Raw genomic sequence first — 23,792 nt, 5'->3', positions numbered from 1 at the left:
TTTCAGTCTGATACCAGTACCAGCGTTGGTATCAATACTAAAGATCATTCTGTCCACCTCCACTGAGGAGGCACAGCTCAAACTGAAGTGTGTGGCTGAGGTAAACAGGTGAGCTCATGATGTAAATATAGCAAAGGCATCACAGGCCCTGAGTATATGGGCATTGCGCTAACTATAAACGTGCCCAAACCACAGCATCATTTTTGGCAATCAAATTATACCGTGACGTGATTCAACTCAGGGTAATGGAGGTTTCTGAGGCAGCTGTTGTTTGCAAACTGGATCAGGAATAAAAGTCGAAAAAGAAACACGCAAGATGAAGAATGACAGGTTTATCTTTAAATACATCATTTTTCAAAGAAATTAACATAAACACATTTTCAGATTTGTTGAGCGGAATGGCCTTCTAACCCTCCTCTCTCTCCTCGTTATGTCAACACACACGCACACTTACTCACAACTGCGTGTGCACGTGTACACAATCATCAGAGCGCATTTCTTTCGCTTTATCTTTAAAAAGCACATGCAAAAGAGCACCGGCGCATATGGTGCTCATTTCTGCACCAGTTGCCTAATGCTCTTAAGTTCGCTCTTTGTTCTGAGCATCATTGTTTTAAGGGAGGGGGGGGGGACAAAGCCGAGCAGTGTCTGCGTGCTGCTGTTTCACAGTCGAAAGTAGAACACTGCTGCTATTGTGTTTGTCATCTCCTAACTCTCTGTATCCTGAAATTGCTGACAGACACGAGGTCAGAAATAGCTGTGGTGCTTTTGGTGGAAGGAATCAAACGAGAAACTTCACTTCTGCAATTCTCTTGATCCGTTAATCATCTCGTGTATGGGCTGACACAGAGAGTAATGTAAGAGCTGTAGTTTCTATTGAAGATAAAGGTCAGGTGTTTTGGGGTTTGTTTGTTTTTTGTTGTTCTCTTTCTGGAAATTTTGTGGTTTCCGCACAAAATTAAGAGATTATGTTATAAAACCTCTTCCAAGGTGATCCCAAAAAGTTGATTCTGTTCAACTGACCTCTGTGTACTGTAGATTTTACCCAAGAATTAGCGTGCTTGCAAGCTAAGAGATGCTGACATACTGAACGTAGCCTACTTGTGAATCTGTTTCTGTATTTTACTGTCTGAGCATTTCACAGAAGAGACCTGATCATATATCCTCCATCATTTGAACACACCCTGCTGAATATACACATTTAGCTGTCACTTTATTAGGTACACCTATACATCTGCTCATTATATAATACAGTAGCTTAGGTCATTTAGGTATGTAAACATGGTCAAGACCATCTCAAGCAGCTGAGATTCAAAGTGAGTATCAGAATGGGGAAGAAAGGTGATTTAAGTTACTTTAAACGTGGCGTTGTTGTTAGTGCCAGATGAGCTGGTCTGAGTGTTTCAGAAACTGTTCTTCCACTGGGATTGGTCGCAAAACGATCAAATATCCAGTGAGGAGCAGTTCTCTGGGTGAAAATGCCAGAGAACTCAAATAACCACTCATTACAGCGAAGGTATGCAGAAGAGCATCATGCACTAAAAACAATGGGCTTCAGCAACAGAGGACCACATCAGGTGCCACTCGTTCACCATAAACAACAAAAAAGCATGGATCCACCCTGCCTTGTATCAACAGTTCAGGTTAGTTGGGGTTGAATGATGAGGGGGATATTTTCTTGGCCCCGTAGTACCAACATAGCAGTGCATCATATCTGAATATTGTTGCTGACCATGTCTCTTTATGACCACAGTGTACACACTTTCTAATGGCTGCTTCCAGCAGGATAGCGTACCGTTTCACAAAGATCAAATCATGCTAAAGTGGTTTCTTGAACATGACAATGAATTCACTATATTGAAATGGCCTCCAAAGTCACCAGTTCTCAGCCTGTTAGAGTACCTTTGGGATGTCTTAGAATGAGAAATTTGCAGGAACTGTGTAAAACTGTTGCGTCAATATGGACCAAAATATGTGAGGGATATTTATAGCATCTTTCTGAATCTGAAGGCAAAAGAGGTCCAACCTGTTACTATTAACGTGTACCTAATAAAGTGTCTGATGAGTGTATATACATATAGACAGTATAGTGAAGTCATTATCGGTGCAAATGACAAAATCTTGCTAAATTATAGCCAAGAGTTTGCTTAAACTGGTAGGAAAAAACTTCATTCTAATGGACAGGGACATTTTTATATCTGTAACAAAAATAATTCTTGCTAGAGTGAGTAAGTATCAAAGGAAAATTGGATTCCCACTAAGACTCATATGCATGTCAATAGCTTGGCAACATTAGCTAATGAGATATTCATTTTACTTAGCCCACATGCCTTTTCAGAGTCACTGCATAAATGAATGTCTTGAGCAGTTATATAATTTGATAACTGTGGTTATTTGTCATGTTATGATGGCTCACATAATGGCGAGCAGTTAAAGGAACTCTATAACTCAGTTGCCAACACATTATGCAGTCTTTGGGGCCTGCTGGTCTGCACCGTGAGCCCCTTTTTTGTCCAAGATAAACATCTCATGCGATCTCTGTTGACACTTTATTTTTCCCAGAAGGCTTTCCCCCCAAAAGTGTCCATTTTCTGCCTAGAGTCACTCTAGATGTTGGGAGTTTTGCACGAGCTCTTGGGAGAGCTGACATATTTGAGTTTTTTCACTTTGGACTCCGTCTCGGCGTTACAAGAACAGACCGAAGCGTACAATGCAGCCAAGGGTAGATGTGTACTGTATGTCTTAAAAAGGTGGGAGGGGCTTGAGCGGGTATTGAGTTTGGTTTTATCATTGAGCGTAGTGGAGGACCCGAGTGCAGACTAGGCTCCCTCCTCTCCTCTCCTCTCCACTCCTCTCACTCGACTCTAGAGCTCTACTTTGTCCCGTCGTGATCCACAGGTAAGCGCAAAAAAACAACAACTATGAACTTTTACAGACGATATCAGACCTTTTGTGGGTGGAAAGTTAAAGATGACGTAAAAAAAACAAACAAAAAACAATGATGCAATAGGCCGCGTTACGATGGCAGATTATCATACTTGGATGTCTGCTGTGCGCATGGGCTGCTGATTTTACTTTTCGGAATTTCTTGGCTGGGAGCCGCTCCCTCTTTTGTGCGCGTTTCACGCTGCTGGTTCACTAAAGGCATGGTGAAGTCATGATTCCCAGCTGCAGGCCCAGAGAGCTTTTTTAAAAATGTGTTTTATTGTGGGGATGCATATGGAAAAGCATACCGTGTGCACGCTCTTGCAATGCGCGCTCACGCCTTCTGATTCTTTAGCGAACAAAGTATGAAGGGGCAGTAGGAAGAAGGAGGGGTGGGCAAGTTTCTCATCGCCAAAGTAGCCACTCAGTGCAGCCTGACGGAAGTTTTTTTTTTTTTTTTTTTTTTTTGTTTGGCTTGAAGAAAAAGTTGCTCTACTTTTTGGCCTGTTGATGTTGACTCTCTGTCAACAGCATCCTCCAGACACTAAAGGAAGGTTGTGGTTTTCACCCTTAGTTTAGAAAGGCATTCGTAAAGAGTGCAGAGCTAGGATAAGGGCAGTTATCCTAACTTTGTATAGATGCCAGCTCAACAAATGCCCTTCAAAAGATCAAATCTGAACATAAGATTTTTAAGTTTGTTTTTTTTTAAATTAATGCTTGAGTCTTAAGGACGTCCAGCATCTCCTGCAGACAAAGCCACAGGGCAGTCTTTCAGAGGGCAGGCCTTCTTACTCAAAGATGAATTCTCTTCTCAAGGTATGACATTCTCTGCAATCCTACCACGCCGGAGGCAAAAAACTCTCTTCAGCTCTCATTGTACTTCAGTTTGGGCATAAAGTCTTTTGATCTCAGCTTTATTACATAGTTGTATCTGTGAAATAGAAGCATGGTAAATGTAAGAGGGTGGAGGGAACTGCAAAAGGTTGATCTGTAAGGTTTGGGGTTTTTTTTCCATTTTAAATACTTTCAGGAAACAGACAGCACAGTAATTGTCCATGAAACTGTATCCGATAAGTTGCGCAGTGTTTGGAAAACAAGTGGAGAATGCCCTCCTGCTCCTTATAAGGTGCAGGAGCAATCTGATGACAGATGACTGGAATAGCCTCAGGAATGCAATGAATAACACACTTCTAATACAGTAGTTCCAACCTTATGCACCCCACGGCCATCTCATGGTATCTGTAGCAGCCATTCATTTAATGTTCCCTTTGTGTTCATTTAAATTTTTCATCTGTGGAATACACCTTTTATCACCATATCACAGTCTAGCCATTACTTTTGTAATTAACAATTTCTTTTAGGTAACTATATCTCTATTTATCCATTATTTATCCATTCCTTATAGCTATTTATTTATTTCAAACACTACTTCTTAGAAACTATGTAACTATATATTTCTTTTAGCTAACCATTTAACAATTTATCCTTTCCTTTTTGATAACTATGCAACCTGTGTCTATTACTTTTAGTTATATATTTGTACTATTTATCTGTTACTTTTTGTTGTGTCATGATTACTGGTGTGTTGGACCCAAGAAGCAGACATACACGACAGACCCTGACAAACCGTGCAACTATTTACTTATATAGTCAGTTGTATCATTATTTGCCTGTTACTTCAATTCAGTTTAATTTAATTTAATTTAATTTAATTCACTTTGTATAGCACTAAGTCACAGAAACAGACATCTCTAGGCATTTTATACTTAAGGTAAAAACCTTACATTAATACAGAAAAAACCCTGACAGTCAGACGATGCCCTATGAGCAAGCACTTGGCAACAGTGGAAAGAAAAAACTCCCTTTTAACAGGAAGAAGCCGATCTTTTTTTTATTCAGTATGATGCAAAATGAGTGACTCAGCTCATTGAACTCAACAGAAAACTGTTTACAGAGATTAAGACAGATATTTTATTTGGTTAGACTTTTATAGGACCAGAGGGTTTTTTGCAACCACAGATATCGCCATCTGGTGACCTGGAGATAAAATGCAGTTTTAAGGCACTTCCGCATCAGCGTCATTTTTCTGACCTTGAGGCTATGTCCATGTTTTATGCTGCCTTTGCTTTTATCCTACTATGTAAATATTTATCCGCAATTTCTAGCTTGCTAAAAAGCTTGTTAAACTATCGATCTGATCGAACAATGTGTATCTATTTAAATGTTTACATAATTACATCTACTGTCTTTTTTTATTATGCATAAATTACTTACAGCCTTACAATCTCTGACGTAGGTTTAAGATTGTGGTACCTCCGCTGGCTCATTAAACAAAGCTTGTGTTGTTTTTAATAAAGCTCCTTTGTGCCTTGTGATTGGCTTGTTGTCATCACAGTAGAGAGTATTCTTATCAGGTTAGAAAGGTTTAATTATTGGATGAAGATGATCACTCAGACCACTCAGATGTGTTAATTTGCAATGAGCCCACACAGCCCACATCATACAATTTCCAACACATCATAACATACAGCCCTCGACTCCTCACTGTTAAGATCAAATGTTTAGTTTTTTGTTTTGTTGTTTGTCTCTATGCGTCTCTGTTTATATACGTGTCGCCGAATCATGCTTTTTAAATTTTTTGTTTGATTAGTTGAGCCACTTTGTTTTTAAAGTGCTTCCTGACAACTGCCAAAGTAAGGTTTTTGCATGCATGTTCACACTGTCACACACATATTTAAACAGAGCACACATCAGACTGCAAGCCATGCACTGGAAATGTGGTGCTCTGTATGGATTTATAATTGGAACGATATGATATGGGTGCAGAAGAATGTGGAGGTAATTGCACAGAGTGATAACATGGGTTTGGCAGTGTGGGCGAGGGCCAGGGTTAGGGCTGGGCAGGCAGGATGTAGGGAACACTGCCATGCATTTCCGGAGTCTGGCTCTGAGCTGCACAGTGCGGTGAAAGGCTTCTAGTTACTGTATCCTGGCTCCCGCTCACTCTCTCCATCTCATTTTTCATCCCATTTTTCTTTTCTTGCTGATTTAACTTAAGACGTTTGCTGATTATTGTGCCTTATTCTCACTAAAATCAAGAAATGCTAATTATTTGTTTACATGAATGTAATATATGTGGCTGCTTTGTTGAAGTCTAATGCTAGATACTCATAATCCACCACAGCATCATGTTCCAAAGCAAGAATCCAGAGTTTCCCTTGCAAGGCAGTAGTTTCTTAGCACTGCTGAGCCAAGGCATTCAACCAAGTGTCTCAACTGAAATTTGAATAGAGTGGAAAACTGACAGAGGCAAATTTCAAACACAAATGATCAGACCATTCTTTTCTCTTTTTCTTTTATTTTTACCTAAACTCCCCATGTGGTACACTTTCCAAACATGAAGACACGTCAGTCCAAACATACATTGTTTCTGCACAGCAGGTGCCAGAGCTATTTTCTGGTTTCTTCTCATAACGGACCAGTGAAACTATGTCAAGCATGTTTCCTGTGCTCGAGTGTTTTTGCCCGCTGGCTTAATTTCATGCAGATTTGTTTGTTGTAAGAATATGGCATGAGATAGAAAGGCAGCCCCGCTATGCTGGGGAACCGCAAGCGAAATGAGCACTTTCTGTTTTATCAGTGTTGTCCTTGTCATTAATGTGAGCACCACTTGCTTTGGGGGGAAAAAAGTCAGTGAAGGTTTTAAGTTTGTCTTCTGGACAACAGCAGGAGTAGGATGGGGTTCACCTCATTTTGAAGTGATTGTGATTGACGTGTAGCTAACACTCAGGGGACTCTTGGTCCTGGACTCGAGCCCTACAGTGTACTCTGTGCTGTTCCCCCCCTCCTTTTGCCTTTTGAATTCGATAGCATATAATTTAGATGTGCTGCATCCAGAACCGCATACTAAGTTGTATAATATTGGTGAGCTTGGACAGACGGGCAGATGTCGGGTTGGGGAAGAATTCTTAACTCTTTCACTGGGTAATGGCGGTCAGCAAGTGGTAGGTAAAAACTAGTAGGGATGGTTAATTGCTTGTGAAGGAAACCTTAGAAGATGTTTATTTATGCTTTAAGAGCTTGGAAGATGTTTGCGATATATAAATTCCTGTTATTTTCCATGTTAAGAGGAAAATCTCTCATGCCATGACACGTTTCCGTGTGCAATTTAGCCTCATATGCTGTTTGTTGTTCTTCGTTTTGCAGCCAAACTGACATGGAACAGTTGTGCAGTGGGAGCAAAGTGTTCTTGGATGTTCTGGCATTTGTTCACTCTACAATTAGGCTCTGGTTGTCTCTTGGGTGATGGAGATTTCTTCTGCTCCTCTTCTTTTTTCCTTGGCCTATAAGAGATTCGCCACTATATTCAGTCCTATTTAACCAAACCACAATTTCATAGCTATTTCCAAGCTGCAGTTTTTTAACACACTTCTAGGATCGAGCTGTCTTTTGCTTCCTTTCCTTTTCAGACTCACTCTCAACTAACTTTCAGTCGCCCCGTCTGAAGCAGTCATGTGGGCACAAAAGACCTGCGTTTGAATTCCTCTGAGCTTTAGTCACACTCGGATGGAGAGGGTTTGTTAGATCAACCTCTCACTCGTATCGTTTTCTGACTTGAAAGTGTGATCACTCAAGGCCAGATTGAATAATAGGCAGCACGGCATGTCAGTGTTGGTAATTGGCACATTGGTTCACCATCTGCTAGTTGCCAGATGCCAAGCTCTGCCAGAAGTTTCATAGCTATAAAAAAAACACAAAAAAGGACTATTATGATCCTTTAGCTCTTACTAAATCTTTAGATTTTTGAGTGGGAGATGATTACATTCATGAGGCAGCCTTGCTTTATATCTTAAAAGGTAAAAAATCTTCTCTTTTCCCCACGTGGTCTGCATTTCATTGTTTCTTTTGTCGATGATTGATAGTGTGAGAGTGAGGTCAGCGATCCTAAGCAGCATTTCTGATGTCATGCTAAAAAGATGCATGTTCTCCTCTTGGTTTCCCAAAGCAGGTTATTCTGAGAAGTGTACAACCTTGTTGAGAGGGGACATTTAGCCTTTGGGCTTCTTCTCATCTGATAAAACAAGCACAGGAAATGTCTATGTTAGCTTGTTAGCTGATTGGCCTTGTGTTTTCCTTCACCGTCCTCCCGCTGGGACTTCAGACATGCACAGTGTGTCCCTGTGGCAGAGAAGCCACCTTGTGTGCCCCTCTCTCATAGCGGTTACGTTACTTCCCCTTCACCTCTCTTCTTTTCTTCAGCACCAATATATCCTTCCTAAGCTTTTATTTTTCTTTAAATTTCTCTCAAAAATAAATGATTGATAGAACTGTCATTTACCCAGCTCCATCTCTTTGCCAACTTTCCATTCGTATGTCCTCTCTTCACCTCCCCTCCTCCTCCCTGCTCCTCTCAGCTTTTCGTCTTCCTCCCGAAAGAGTCCACAAAACTAAGCAAACAGGGCTAATCAAGAGCCTGTCAAATCGCACTTTAAAAGTCCCATATTTTCGGTTAATGTGGAATTAAGGGAACGTGGAGGTAATAAGGTGATGTAAATCCCAGAGGAGTGTGTGAAAAATACCATTCAGTGTGAACATATGACTAGTGAGGTCATGTATTTACACAGTTAGCAAGGTTAACCGGTCTATGAATTGTACACGGGGGGTGGGACAGACAGACAGACAGAGCATTGTGCAGGTCAGTTATAGGCCTGCTGGGTTTATGCTTGTGGCTGTAGAAACGCTAAACGTGCCGAAAGGCGAATTTAAAGGACAGCTTGGAGAGGCAGTGCTGGACGTCTGCCATCCTGGGAGTGAGAACTGGCAAGGGCGAGATCAAGCTTGCATGTTGTAATGATGGTAGTGGAGTTAGCTCATACATATAAAACAATCACTGTGTCCTTACATGGATATTCACATGAGTCAGACTTCTACTGTAATTCAGTTTCAGCTTTTGGATGAGCTTCATAGCTGTGTTATTTTTCCAACCAAGTTCTAAGCGTTTAAAAATTCATTGATGTAAAATCTCAGGAGAGGGTCTCACACTTGCTGAGGTATTTAGGGATGCAACCAGCAATTATTTTTAACAAGAAATCTGCCAGTCATTTGCTTGATTAAACTCTTGATTCCTCCTAGAGTCGAGATAAATCCGTTTATGGAGTAAGCCAAATAACAGACAAATAGAGGAAGTTATCATATTTAAAATGCCTGTAAAAGTTCCAGTTATAACTTTGCAAGTGACCTGTGCTTTCTTTTGACTACTCTGACTCAGTGAAAACAAGCCTCAAAGGCAACACTACAAAACCATTTTAAGCCAAAGTATCCAGACATTTAGTCCCATGTAATTTTTCCACAGAACTAAAAGGTCCCTAAAGAACATTGGTTGTCTGTGTTTAGATTGCAGTTTAAAGCACTGTTTGCACAGTGGAATTTATCTTTTCTTGTTCTTTGGCTAAACATGGCAAAAGGCTGTGTATTTTAAAATGGGCAGAGCAGATCTCTGTGGCAAAAATGCTCTTATGCTCAATTAAGCTAGTTTCATTCATTATAGTGGAAGGGTAATTTATGCTACATGTTCAGTGTAGCCAAAAGACCGAATAAAATTAAGCAAGCCCACTGACATATTAAAAAGCAAAGACTGTCCTTACATATAGTTTTGTGAAGTAACTTCATTGGTAATGGGATCTTTGGGATCTCTCTCAACTTAAAATAAGTAACTAATGCAGAGACTGACTGTACTGCAAGCCCCACCCTTAAACTTCCTGAACTTTCAGAAAGTGCTACCCCCTAAGGACTTGAAGGATAAAATAATTTCTCTGGAATTTCACCCATCGCTTAAAAAGTTCTTAGTAGATGTATTGGAAACAAAACTTTAGTTAATTATTGTATGTGTTGCCAAAAGTTAGAAATATACAACTTCGACAGCATCATCATTAATTTAACATTTCATTTCTGAAAACCTAACTTAATGTCTTTTCTAGAGCCCGACTAATTTATTAGCCGATTGCTATCAGCTATTTGCCGATCTGTCGGCATCAGCATTTATGATGCCTGATAAATAAATATCTGAAAAGGAAAGAAAAGATGGGAGAAACACCCTTCAGCAATGTGGTAAGTGGTGACGTTACACAGTTTGCCCACCAGAGGGCACTCTGCAACATTAGTGTTAGCAATGCGGTTGGAACTACAACCAGCTGATCTGAGTAGTCACAAGTAAATACATAACAACAAATGTTAGAGAAATCTATATATCTATAATATTATAATGACATCTGATTTTAAAATTACCGTACCAGTATCCGCAGTATTGCTATCGGTAGGTCATAAAAATGCTAAGTTGGTGACCGATCGAATCTGTTTATTAGCTAGTGGTCTGCTTTGTCTCTCAGGTTTTGTTGTACCTATTCAGAACCCAATGGGCTCCTTGGTTCTGGATAGGTAGTATGCACTGTGTTTGTTATAGGGCATTCAGTGGTGGAAGCTCAGAGAGTGAATCAAAAAAGTGCAAACAAGTTGAAGGATTGTAATTTTCTGTAGGATAACGGCAATGCATTAAATTCTGTGACAGAACTTTAAACCAGTCCTTAATAACTGAAAGTATAGTTGAGCATTTGTTGAGCATTTGCATTCATAATACTTGTCAAACCTTTTTCAGTCTGATTTTCAAAGTAAGACAAGGCACATTGTTGTAAATGGTCCACATCCAACTTTCTCACCTGAATAGGCTGCAGCACAGTCTGAGGTCTGTGTCGGAGCAGCAGTTGGGAGCAGTGGTAATTGTTTAAGAGTGCATTTATAGAGTGTACTCTTTGTGCCTCCTAATCAGAAGCATACTCAGGCGTTTACATATGGGCCTCCGAGGATTGCTCAGGAATGTATTACAAGCAAGGCGAGAGGACAGGCGAGTACAAAAGCTAGTAGGCCACTCCGCTGTTACCACTTCTTTCCACTTCACATGTCACTGCCCTGTTCGGCTGAGGAGTTCGGTGGAGAGGGGTTGAAAAGATAAGTGTGGGGGTGAAAGTGATTAAGGGTGAAGATCAAATCACAGAATGGCTGATGCAAAGTCTTTACTCCATCACTACCAGTAACAAATGTAGAGTATGTTCAGGCATACACTCAACATTCTCTTTTCCAGTGACTTTGAGATATGGATACCACCAATTTCACCCCCCACAAAAAAACATTGCTCCCATCTGTCCACCTATCGGAGGCCTTTAAATAGATTAGATCTGTTTTTGTGGATTCATTTCAGTGAGCATTAGGTAATTTGTCAGTTTTTCTCTCTGTACTCAAACTCGGGTCTGGCAAGGAGAACAAAAATATGGTCTCAGAAAACCATTTTAATCAGACACTGCTCCGCAGGGACATAGGCTGGCATAGAAGAGCTTTTTACCTCATCAGAGCTCTGCCAGTGGTGATTGGGAGAAACACTCAGTCAGGTTTTTATTGAATAACCCCAGCTCTGTACTGGAGGGGCTTTACTGTAAAAGAGCAGCTCTACAGCCGCCGAGGTGACAGCCAAATGGTACTTATTAAAGTAAGGGCTGATTCATACTATATGCCCTACTGCAGCTTAACCTTGTTGGAGGCTTATAGTTTGGCTACAGTGCTAAAGTCCAGTCACTTTTTTATGACTAAATACATATGCATACGATTAGCCTCTGATCAGACATCAGAGTTCACAAGTTTCCTATAAAAGCACCACATGATCGCAATTATCTAATACGGGCAAGGATTCATTTCATTTTACTTACAGTTTGAGCTGTATTATCCACTTGAACTATGCAGCAAGTAAGTTTACCTTTCTTGGGGGTACAGCACCAGGACATGTCCTGAGGTGCCACGCTATTCAGGAGTAATAGCTGTGGGTCCCATCGTCTCTGCTTGTTTACACAGTACACAGCTCTCCAGCACAAATTGAGCATGACATCTAATGGAGTGTGAGCGCGGATTAATTACCCCCGCTTTTAGACTAATGTCTCCTTCTCTTCTGATTAATGACGACACATGTCACATTGGAGCTGAGCACAGTTAAAACATATGAAAATTCTAATGTGAAAATAAGATATCTGCAAACAGAGTGGTAAGGTGTTTTCTATAGATTTAGCTCTGCTGGATATCATTGACTTGTTGTTTTTATTGGTTTGATTCCATTTTGTTCAGGGTTCCAGAAGGATAACGGACAGTTCATTTGTTCAGATGTTGAGAAAGGTTCAAATGTAGTATAGTGCATGTTAAGGATGGGGTAGGGTTCCTATTATGACTGGCCTCATTAAACGTGCCTTAATGAGAAACAAAACACCCAGATGACCCCCCCACCACCCCCAGAACAATGGGTGCTTGTTATCGAAGAGACTGCATCGCATATGTGACGGTGTCTGGCTTGCATCCCAACGACGGCTTTTTCACAAGATTCTGGATTCCTAAGTTGAGCCTTGAGCTGCGCGGTGCCATTCACTCCTGTAACAGCCACCTGGGAGACCACCTTGGAAAATAGGCCCCTATTAGTTCAGGTTAGACTTAATGACCAGTAATGGTACACCGGCCAAGCCAAACTGTGCAAAAGGGCTCGGGGCAGGCCGAAATGAAATACCAGTCACTCAAGCTCTGAACATAAACACACGGTGGGTGGTGGGTGCATAGGTATTTCTGTAGGTGCATGTGTATGAGGGGATTCAGGCAGGCTGGCATCTATCCATTTGAAAAAAAGAGTTGACCCAGATGGATAGCACAAATTTCCAACTGGAGGACATGGGTGAACCCCTTTGGACAGATTAGTGGTGGTGGTGGTGGGGTTGTTGGATGTGGTTTTGGATTTATTCCCATCAAGCGCTGCTGCTTTGTGAACCAAATCTCATTTCCAGTTTTGCCATGAGCTACAAAAAGCTTGCAGCAATCTCAACAGAGCAACAAGAGAAGCCTCCTAAAAGCACTGCTCAATTATTTACAATTTCATGCCTGTCTTAGATATGTGTTACTCCAATAAATTTAGGAATTAAGAGGCTTAAATACTGCACATATATTAACCTCTGAAGCTGAATTTTATCCTTCATTTAGTGGTAAATGCCACATCATGCTAATGGCGTTCAACAAGGATTTCGCCTTCCATGGTCCAAAGAGTCTTTGGTGTAGAATTAGCATAGGCATTAATAGTAAGGAAAGCCAGCATTTATAGCGGTATGATATGAGTCAATCAGCCACTGAATTAAATTACTTTTCGTCCCAGGGAGATTGAGCTGCAGAGCTTCCAGGCCTGCTGGGGCAGACAGAGGAACATAGTGTAATCTACAATGAAAGAGACAAATACTGAGGAAGAGAGAGAGCTTTGTTATGTCTCGTGAAGCTCTAGAGTTTCCTGGAATTTCTGGCAGTGGATCCCAAAGTCACATAACCACAGAAAGAGAGAAGACAGACGTGGGGTAGCTCTCCTGAACAGCAGAGTTCAAGTCTAAAGAAAGCTGCTCTGCCGTTATGTACTCCGGGTATTAGAGCTAGGGCTCACTTTGGAATCTAAACAGTCATGCTGTATACAGATTATGGATCATTTTTAATGCAAGTATGTGAAATGCCAATGTCTGGTCCAAAAGGGGAAAATTAATATCTTTAACATTCACAAAGATGAGTCTCTGTCCTCAGGGAGGCTGTTTCCTTTGAAGCGCTCAGGAAGGAAGTATTCAAGTACGTGCAGAGATCTCCTGCGGTTTCATGCTATAGTCACCTCGGCTTCATCACTCAGACTTCATCTTATGCTTGAGCTGTGTTAAGAATTGTGTGACGATGTGTCTCAGTCTCGCGTAGCTCAACGTGTCTGCGTTTGCAAACTTACATGGATCATGTTTTAGTCCTTAAGACCCTCGTTTGGGCCTTTAACCTTGACGGGGATTTAGAGGAGTCAAAGACATACCCATCCTAGCTGGCTGGCTGCCACACTAATAAGGCAACATTCAGCACAGCCATGCACGAAAGTGAGATCGGGTAAAGCTAGTGAACCTCGGCCCTGCAGAGCCCTGAAAGGATTTAAGGTACGAAAAGGCTGGAATGTATCTTTTGGATGGCGAGGTGAGCTCCCTCACTTAGAGAATGTGCTTCTGCTGTTTCAAAAACAGTGCTTTGATATCTTAAAAAATGTTACTGCAAACCCACTGAAACACATGTGCTTTACAGGGTTATGATATTTACTGGTCAGCTCTCTTCATAACATGCGGCAGTTGGTGGAGGTGGACTGGGATTAGGATTGGTGTATTCGGCTGAGTTTTGTGCTGACCTCTGCAGCCCTTTGTCAAGAGCTATGATTTGGCCTTTTCATCAAAGTCCTTCTTATTCTAACTTTTTCCTCAGTGTACTCTTTAAATCTTCAGTTTGTGTCGCTTGTGTTTGATAGAAGTATTACTGTAAAATGATATACAATTCATGCACTTCTTTACAAATTCCCGCTGACTAGGATGGCAGATACATTAAAATACACAAAATTCATACTCTGATTATGAAGCCAAACCAAGCCCACAATCATAATACATCAGCATATAACAGCTGATTTTATGCTCATGTGATTAGATGGCTTAGCTGATACTATTCTGCAAATCTCGTGCAATTTTAAGTATCTTTAGCATGCCTACAGTTACTAGAGCAAGCTGCTCCAAGCTGCTTTGCAACCCACCTTTACCACAGCTTCTTACTTTGTGTTGCACGTTTTCAAGTTTCACTACAGCTTGGACAGTTGTTTACAGACAGTAGCACAGCCCTCAGTGGTTACCAGATGGTTATATAATAGTTTCTAGGCCTGTGTGATTGCAACCTGTCACTGATACCTGCTCTGTTCTGTGGTGTGGGTCTTGAGGCTGCTTTCCCTGCCTTAAAAGACTTCTATGCATGTGCACTGAAGGCTAGGGGGGTCCCAAAACGGAGGCACACTGACAAATCTTAATTGTTGAAAAAGACCTAACACCTAGCGCAGGTAGCAGAGGCTTTAAATAACTACAAAAATCTGTTCTACAAGTCTTTCACAGTGCGGCATTTAGTAGCTTAAAAGTCACGTATTGTGTTTACAGTTTCCTCTCAAGTGGCCAAAAACATTAGTGGTGCAAGCATACTCAGCAGACTTGTATGCAGAGTAACTTAAACCTGCTGAATGCTGTCTCTGTCATTGTCATGGCCACTGAAGCCCATTTATCAAACGTCTGCTGAGTATTCCACTTAAAGGCATATTCTCATCTCCACACCTGGCAGAGGAGTCCCAGCGCATCCACCATTAAGCAGTTTGGTCCTGCATCAATTCACTGAGAGCACGTCTGCATGAATACCCAGAGACAGAGTCAAAGAATTAAAGCAAAACATCCTCCTCTATCTCTGCTGAGAGACTCTCTATTATCATACCTTCTTTACTGACTTGTGTAGATGCACCTTCCCCCAAAGAAGCCTTCAGATTTTTCTTTTTTTCTTCCAACAAAGGCTGAACTGAAAGCAGCGTCAGGGGATCACTCCACATCCAGTGTGAGTAATAGGCCTACTCAGTCAGGTCATCTTGCTCTCCCACCACCCCACCCACCCACTCACTCCTTAATCTCCTCCTATCTCTCTCCAGGAATGCAGCCCCTTATTTTGAAAAATACCTTGTCATGCAATACCCTTGAAAAGCCTTGCAGCACTCTTCAAAAAAATTGGCATCGCACCGCATGATTTACTGACTTGTATGCAAAAACAAGGCAGGAAAGATAAAGATTTATGACATTTAGGAGTGATTTAAATAAACATGTCCTCTGTTAAAGCCATTTTCCCTTTTGTTTTCCTGATAGGGCTGTGATGCCTGCACGAACAAAAAAAAACGGCCCAAACTCGTGGCAGGATTTTCACTTAGCTGTCATGTTTTCAACAGGCTCTCAGTGTGCAGGGGCATTGCATCATGCCTTTCAGCCTCACTCTACCCTCATGCATGTTTCCATGTAAGGAATGATGGGAAGACATTCTCTCGTGGCGCAGTTTGAGTCAGCCACATAAATCACTCAGCCTTCTTTTTTATTCTTTTTTTTGGGGGGGGGGTTGGTCATCTTTCCGATTTTCTCCCCTTCTCTCACCGAAGTGTAATTACTCCCCGGCCACGGAGAGAGCCACACATCCAACGCGCCAGAAGCATGTCACAAATGTTAGCAGATCCATTTTATTTCCAGTTTTTGCCTTAGAGAAACGCATCAGGAACCTCTCAAATTTAATGAGAAATACATTTTTATGCTTCCCTTAATGCTTCCAACATGTCATGTTATTGCCCATGTACCAGAGGCAGTGGGCTGCTGTAGCTCTTGCTAATCACCTATACTTTTTCAGTCACTGAGCTTTGGTGTGTATATAGGATGACTTTACTCTTATTAAAGTTCAGTATCCTGCTCAAAGGCCTTTAAGCCAGGCTTAATTTTTTTTGTTAACTGGAACTCTGATCTTTTAGCTGCTTACTGTAGAAAAAGGAACTAAACCAATTTATCCTTACTTGAGATCTTTTCAGTTTAATTCTATCCTGCTTTTATATTCTCTCTTCCGTTCTCTAGCTGTGGTGTCAGCAGTAGCAGTGCTTAGACTCACAATATATCAGCACTCTGGTTCCACAAGTCTCCCCGGTCAGCTCACTAGTAGCAGATTAATGTCCTGTTGAGGAGACACAGACTCCTGCCCGGGCCTCATTTACTCTGACAGAAGGCAGGTGTCAAGACAGGCTGTCCTGAAGGAACGAGAGCAGGCTGCAAATGGACATGAGAGAAGGGCGAGGAAGGGATTCGTGACAGGTCTCAAGTTCATGTGTGAAAGAAAAACTCCTCCATTGCTGCTAGAGGTATCCTCGAACCTTAAAGACACTTTTTTTTTAGAATTACCATTTGTATTTAACAAAAACTTTGGCCACCAGGGGCATCATTTTAGCGTGATGTTTAACTGCTTTTTTCTAGCTATCCCTATTTCCTCAAGGGGTTTTGCCTTTTGCCAGTGTGCCATGGTAAATTAAAATGCTTCTAAAAAAGTTATATCTAGCTACACCTTCTTGTGGTACAAAAATAGAATTAGATAAAAGTATAGCCAAGCCATAGTTCAACTTAAGTTGAAATTTCTTCAAAACAATACATAGATTGTTTGGGCATTAGGTTACACCATTTGTTTCTTCACATTCTTTTAAGAGCCTTATTTATTGGCAGGCTTTACCTGATATCGCCCAATATTGTTTTTCTTTCAGATACACAAAACATAAACAGATTTTCTAGCGTTTCTAGCTATTTATTTACTCATTTACCATCTGTGTGATCAGATAAACTGGTTGTTGTGTTTGTGGCAGTATTCCAAACATGTGAGTTCCAGAGTGCCCTCTGGTGGAGGAACTATGCAACGTCAACACTCATGACATGACTAAAGGGTGTTTCTCCCATCTCTCCTTACATTTTTAAATTTACATTTGATTTTCATTCATTGACCATTATAAATGCTGATACCATTTGACACATAGCTAATGTCGGGATGATAATGAATATGTCAGGCTATTATAGGTACCCGGGAATCTTGTTTGTCTGTGTTTTGGGTTTTTTTCACTGTATTGAGCTCCTCTTCTTTGTCTTTGACTTCACTGAGCATCTGTCTGTCATTATTTATTTAACCTCCCATTTAATACACTTGAAAGTGTCAGAGTGCACCCTGAGGTACTGGATGATTCGATGATGACGTCCTTCTATATTCCTCAGAGCTCTGCTTTGTTTTGACAGGAAAACGATGTGGAGAAATTGCATATATATATTAATTTTATTCCTGTCTTTTCTGATGCTATTACGGTCTTGTTTTAATACTGTATTGCCTCTTCACAACATGTTTGTTGTGACATTGCAGTTGATTCTGAATGACAAAAAGATGAGGGCTTGACTATAATGTCCTTGTGGAATTCCACAACAGACTGTTAATGTTGCATGTCAAGTGCAGGGGTGCATATTTGTTGAGATTATTTGACATTCTGGATATTTGCACCAGAATATCTGATGTATATTTTTTTTTCCAAGGAGACGCTTACATAAGAGGGGTGCTGCGCTGAAAACCAAGGCTGCCTGGATCTTGAGCAAACAGAGGAGGAAAGTGCCAGATTGGCTTATTTATCGCTTTTCACTCCCCTCTTCATTGCTTGGCAGCAAAGCAAAGAACATTCATTGTCAAAAAGTATCATGGTAATAAAACCAAGACACATTTAATTTCATGTGACCTAACCCGCATAAAAGTGTATTTTCCGAATTCTTTTACATTTGGGTTTTTTGAGTTGTCAAAATTCCCATCTTAAGACTGATTGGGTTTATAGAGGAGGTTGAGGTTAAGCAAAAAGGAACCTCAAATGAAATATGCTAGGATTACCATAACCCACCGGCTCTACCCAGGTGTCACTCATTGCAACTTAAGTAGCTGCACAAAAGGCTCTGTAGTAGGCGCTCAGAAACCTTACTTTTAAATAGGAAGATAACCAGAATGCAACCAGTTGGCAACCAGTTGAGTTGAGTCCCCTATTGCAAACAGACATATCTTAGACAAGTTACATTTAGCACAGAATGGCTCACCTTGATTGCAAAGTGTTAGCAATCTGTCTGCATTTAGAAATTAGATTCTTTGCAAACCTTTTCCAATGTGCTTGACAGAGATTTTAGTCCGTTCAAGTCTGGACTGCAGCTTGCATGGTCAGAGGCTACAGGTGTTGCAACTACTTGCAGTTGGTCACCAAAAGGGAAACAATTCAATGTGATTACCGGGCAATCACCAATTTTTGCTGGTCACAAGGAGGTTGCCGTCCCATTTAGTGTGACTGCGGCATTTGTGATGTCAAGTGGGCAGGCAACAAGCTAAACTACTTTTAAGTTTGAGGCAAGCTACTGAAGCAACAACCATGAATACTGCTGAGTGTCATATGACAGAATAGGGAATCTGTTGGAGGGTTATCAGGTACCTGGAGCCTGGAATGTCCGCTGTAGAGCTGCTGACAAGATGTAGGTAGGTCCAGTGCCAAAAATTTCCCAATTTCTCAAGTTGAGCAACTGAAGCCACTACCAGTGTGGGAAAAAGATGATGTTGGCATCCTAGTCACCTAGAGCCTGAAATATCCACTGGTGACCAACCATGAGCAACAAACTGATGCACGGCAAGCAGTTTTTCCGTGGATGCCCTCTTTACATATCTAGATGCAGCCATTCTTCTTATTAAAGATGCACAATTAGAAAATGTAGAACTATTTGGGTGTGCTTGGGAAAAGGAGGATTACTTTATTGCATAAAATATTGCTGACTTCATCTTGCGGACATCTGCTATGCCAGCTAATTGTGGCGCTTTGTACACTCAACCCGATGAGCAGAGATCAAACAGTGTCTGACTCCAGCATGTCTGTCTGGTGAACCACCATTGCACCTGGCTCAAACAAGTTTTCCTCCACACTGTTGTCATTTACAAAATGTTCTGCAAATGCTAACAATAAGGCCAACAGTTGGCTGTTTCAGCAAAGCTAGCCAACAGTGAAAAAACACTTACTGCTTAACAGCCAGAGAGTGAAAGTGGACAGTATGTCCTTGGTTTTTTAACATAAACCCATTTTTGCAGCCAGGGGCAGCACGAAAGTGACCTGCTTTTTAGTTTTAGTGTCCTTGTTTTCCACTCAGTTGTAGTTCTGTCGTTAGTTAGCTAACATAAACTAATGTAAAGCTATTAGCAGTGACCAACCAAGTAATGACACATGCTTAACATGCTCTAAAAACTATAACCATAAACCTTTTTCTTAAATCTAGCTTCACAGACACTGTTAAACCGATGACAAGTTTTTAGCGTAGGGTTCCATGGTGGAAATTAACCTTAGTACATGTAGTGTTTCATGTTAATCTCTCTAATCACTCTAATCACTTTTAAAGAGCCATAGTAGCATTTTTTTAGGCTAACCTACAGTCACATTCTGGGTTTAGTTGAATGTTTAGCAAAGGGATATGCGATATTCTTATCTAACACAAGGCCAGAAACCAAATTAATGTATTTCTCAAATTCCAAACTCTCCGAAACTCCTTTCAGATTGTGAAAAATATTTTCCTTTGCTATTTTTTACATTTGGCCTAGCAGACCTACTGAGTCAAGCTAGCTGCATCCCTGTTTAAAATCTGTAAAAGATGTTAAATCAGTGATTTATCACACAATCATGAGAGTGACATCCATCTTCTCATATAAACCTTAGAAGGTAAGCCATTAAGCTTATTTCAGATGTCAGAGTGTTACTTCAAGTTTGATACAAAGGTTGAGTAACTTAGTAAGCAGTTTTGGAAAAACACAAGCACATTATTTATTGTTCTGTTCAGTTTTTTTTTTCGCCCTCCTGATGGAAGGAGGAGGAAAACAAAAAATAAATCCCAGATTTTTCGATAAGTTTCTTGTGAAATGACAAACCTGCATTGAGATTTATTAGGCAGTGGCAGGAGAGTGTCAGAGCCACTCTGTATGGGGGGGGGGGCAGATAAACAAACTGTTTCTAACTGAAGTAGAGAACTGTGGCGTTGGAGACGGCTGATTTTTCACAGAGAGGAATGTTCCCTTCCAGGGGGCTCAGATTCAGAGTGCATTGCTGAGAATGGTATAGAGCTCATATGCGAGAGCGAAGAAAGCTTTTTGTGTGTTTAAAAATGAAACGTCAGCGCAGCCAAAAGATTGGTGTGCCTTTCTTTCATGACTCCTGAGTCGTGCAGGTGTGTGCATATTTGTGTGCGTTTGCCCGACAGTGTTGGCTGAGATGTCACGGCAGGTCCGACATCACCATCAGTCATGCTGCTTTGGGAAGGAGCCAGCTCTGTGGCCACTGCGGAGTGAGTGTAAGAGCTCTATCTCGCTGTGCACACAGCATGCAAGAAAACCTTCCCTTTTTTTCCCCTTTTCCCAGTTTGGTTACGGGAAAAGGCAGCATTTTTTCCTTCCATATTTGGTCATATGGAGCACTGCCAGTGAGCAGTAGCCTTTTGATGCCGTCCAAACATCCCTATTTTGTGTGGGATTTGTACTTTTTGGAATGCTTTTTCTCCCAATTCTGCATGATTGTGGGTGTAGCATCTGAAAGTGCACTTTTAAAAGGGACACAGCCTTTAAAAAGTCAAAGACTGGAGCGGAATTATATTGGCTCTCGACCGCTGCTGCTTCACAGAGACGTTGCAGGATTATTTATGATTTGGGCAGAAAGAATCCAACTCTTAATGCAAATGTACCCCTTAAAACCAACATTTAAAAGCAAGACAGTGTTTTATAGCCTTTCCTTTTTTCAGCCAACTGCTACATCGACTCCATTTGAGCAGTGATTTCATTTGGTAAATTGGATCAACAGCTGACAAATCAGAATTTATCATCTCTTTTCAGTGGTAAACTTTTAAGAGCTTCAAGTAAGATTTTGAGGCCGGATATAGTTAGATCTCCTCATAAATGGGAATAAAAGAGACCCGTTTGTAGTTTAAGGTGGAACATCTGTGCAATCAAACCTGCAAGTCGAAAAAGCTTAGATTCAGATGATGGATGGCGTGTTCTGGTGTTATTTTTATTGCAAATTAAGTGTGACTTAGCTTCAGGCATGGGGTTTAAGGACATGTAAACACACCCTCAGCCTGCAGGGGAATGTTAGCCGGTGAAGCACAGGTGTCTTAAGCTGTCTCTCAGCAAAAAGAAAAAACAAGGGCAAAATATCTTTGGATCTTGCGCAGCCTAAAGCGTGATGAACAGTACAAAACTCCCATGCATGTGCTCTGGAGGAAGAGGAGAAAATATTAAAAGAACAGTGAGTCACAGTCAAAATATATAACCAATAACAGCCTGCAGAATTCAGCTGTGTTATCGCCGCTGACAGTGGAAAATAAAACACGGGACTGAAGTATGCTGCGTTGAGAATCATTTGTTTTTAGAAAACGCAGCGCAAGAATGCAGAAAGTATCAAGCTGCAGCTTCCTGTCCAAAAAAGTTTTGTCATTTTGAGAGATAATTGAAACTGTTTTATTTATTATCTCTGCTTTATCACAACACTTGCGGTTTGAGAAAGTAAGGTGGAAGTTACACAACATTTTTTGCTGATAAATGCTAGACTGCAGGGGCGCTTGCCTTTGTAGTTTGGATCATCATTTTTGTTGCTATGTGGGGACATGGACACAATGACCTGATCGGTTATAAACACAAAAATATGTTTTTGATATTGTGTGCAGTTTACTGTTTATTTAATCCAATTACATTTTTATTTATATAGCACCGTATCACAATATATATTCCTAGGGTAAAGACCCTACAGTAACACAGAGAAAACTTCAATAATCAGATGACCAACTGTGAGCAAATACTTGTTGACAGTGGGAAGGAAAAACTCCCTTTTAACAGGAAGAAACCTGGTAGAACAGGCTCAGGGAGGGGCGGCCATCTGCAGCAACCGGTTGGGGGGTATTTAAGTGAAAAGATTCAAAGTAAGGTCAAATATCTTATTATATTTTTTATAAGTTAAAAGGCATGTCATGAGTAAAACAAACAGTCTTTGCAATCACTAAGCTTCCCGCCTGAGCTGTTGTGGGAATCACAGTCACTCAAACACAAATTCATCAACTTGCAAGGAGCAAGGGTTACCTGAGAGTAACAGCACAGTATTAGCTGTTTGGACAGTCGAATAATCATCGTGTCCCCTCCCAAAACTGACATGCAAAGTAATGGAGAGACGCTTAAAGTGAGGATAACGATACCTGTGGTGAAAGCAATTTGTAAGACTATGGTAGGTAAAGACAACGCCTCCAAACACGTGTTAATCTATGTAAAAGTGTTGTTTTTAAAGACAGTTTTCTTTAGCTATGAAAGCTAGGACTTGTCTAAAGTGCTTCAGGCGCTTTGAATTTATTGATGCGCTCTGTTACTTTTTCCTGTCCCCTAACATAACAGAACAGCACACTCTCTGTGTTGTGATTTACAAATTAACCACTGGGGTTTCCCCTCTTACTCAGCCAAACACACACTACAGCAGTGTAAACCAGCACCATCCTTTCCTTGATGTAGCAGGAGGACTTGTGAGTGAGATCACAGATAGAGAGGAGGAGTGGGGGCAGGCTGTAGGCGAGTGGTGGGAAACGGAGGCTTATTTGCATTTATAGATCTGCACAAACTAAATGAGGCAAAGGTCTAATGTTACATTTAAGACATTTTTAGATTTAAAGGGATTTGGAATAAAAATAATCTATTTTTGTGATTCTGATGACATTATATGTCGCAGGCCTTTATGAGTGCTTCCTGGTTTGTGGGTCTACAGAAGGGCCAGCTCATTCAGGGCTGACTCTAGGGTGGAGCCCTGGTAACCTTGAACTGGACAAGCTAACATAGTCTGTTGGTGTTTCCAATGCAAACTGGTCCCTCAGCCTGGACTAGTTTGCATTGGGTGACACTTCCAAGACCCTACCAAAGGCAAATAATATTAATAACATTATGACTGGCAGCAATGCTCATGCTGCAGAAATAAGATCTAATTTGTAATGATCCCAAGCTATCATTGAAAAATAATTTTCCTTCATTAGAGTCACACTTTGTGTAACATGTACATGACTCACAGTGATTGTTTTAACATCATAAATGCTTACTTTAACCTGCTAACCCTATAATGCATTTAAGGTATTCCATTGAGCTTTTCTTCAAGTGTGTGAACACATACCTTCAGTTGGTCTGTCTCAGTGTGTATGATTCACAGTGCACAGAGAAGTGTTATGGAATATGAACCATTGTCTGGGAATGCAAGAGTCTCCTTTTTTTCACCAAGTGGAAACTTAACATCTTTAAACTTCAGGTCTCTTCCTTACACTGATGTGAAATATTTCCTTGCTGGTTTGTCTTCTATCTGACAGCCA

The 23,792-nt window shown here is 40.9% G+C and overlaps 1 protein-coding gene across 3 annotated transcripts in view; it reads left to right on the top strand.

The window, feature by feature from the left end:
* Positions 1–2,769: 2,769 nt before the first annotated feature.
* cald1a (caldesmon 1a) overlaps positions 2,770–23,792 on the top strand; it is a 64,652-nt gene continuing 43,629 nt past the window's right edge. For all 3 annotated transcript variants that reach the window (XR_010096797.1, XM_063501042.1, XM_063501040.1), the window contains exon 1: positions 2,770–2,898. The gene's annotated coding sequence lies outside the window, so the exon portion shown is untranslated. The remainder of the gene's footprint in view (positions 2,899–23,792) is intronic.

Source organism: Pelmatolapia mariae, linkage group LG17 (assembly GCF_036321145.2).
Source record: "Pelmatolapia mariae isolate MD_Pm_ZW linkage group LG17, Pm_UMD_F_2, whole genome shotgun sequence".
NCBI classification, from domain to species: domain Eukaryota; kingdom Metazoa; phylum Chordata; class Actinopteri; order Cichliformes; family Cichlidae; genus Pelmatolapia; species Pelmatolapia mariae.
The sequence above is the reverse complement of the archived record's forward strand: the minus strand, read 5'-3'. Positions and strand labels throughout refer to the sequence as shown.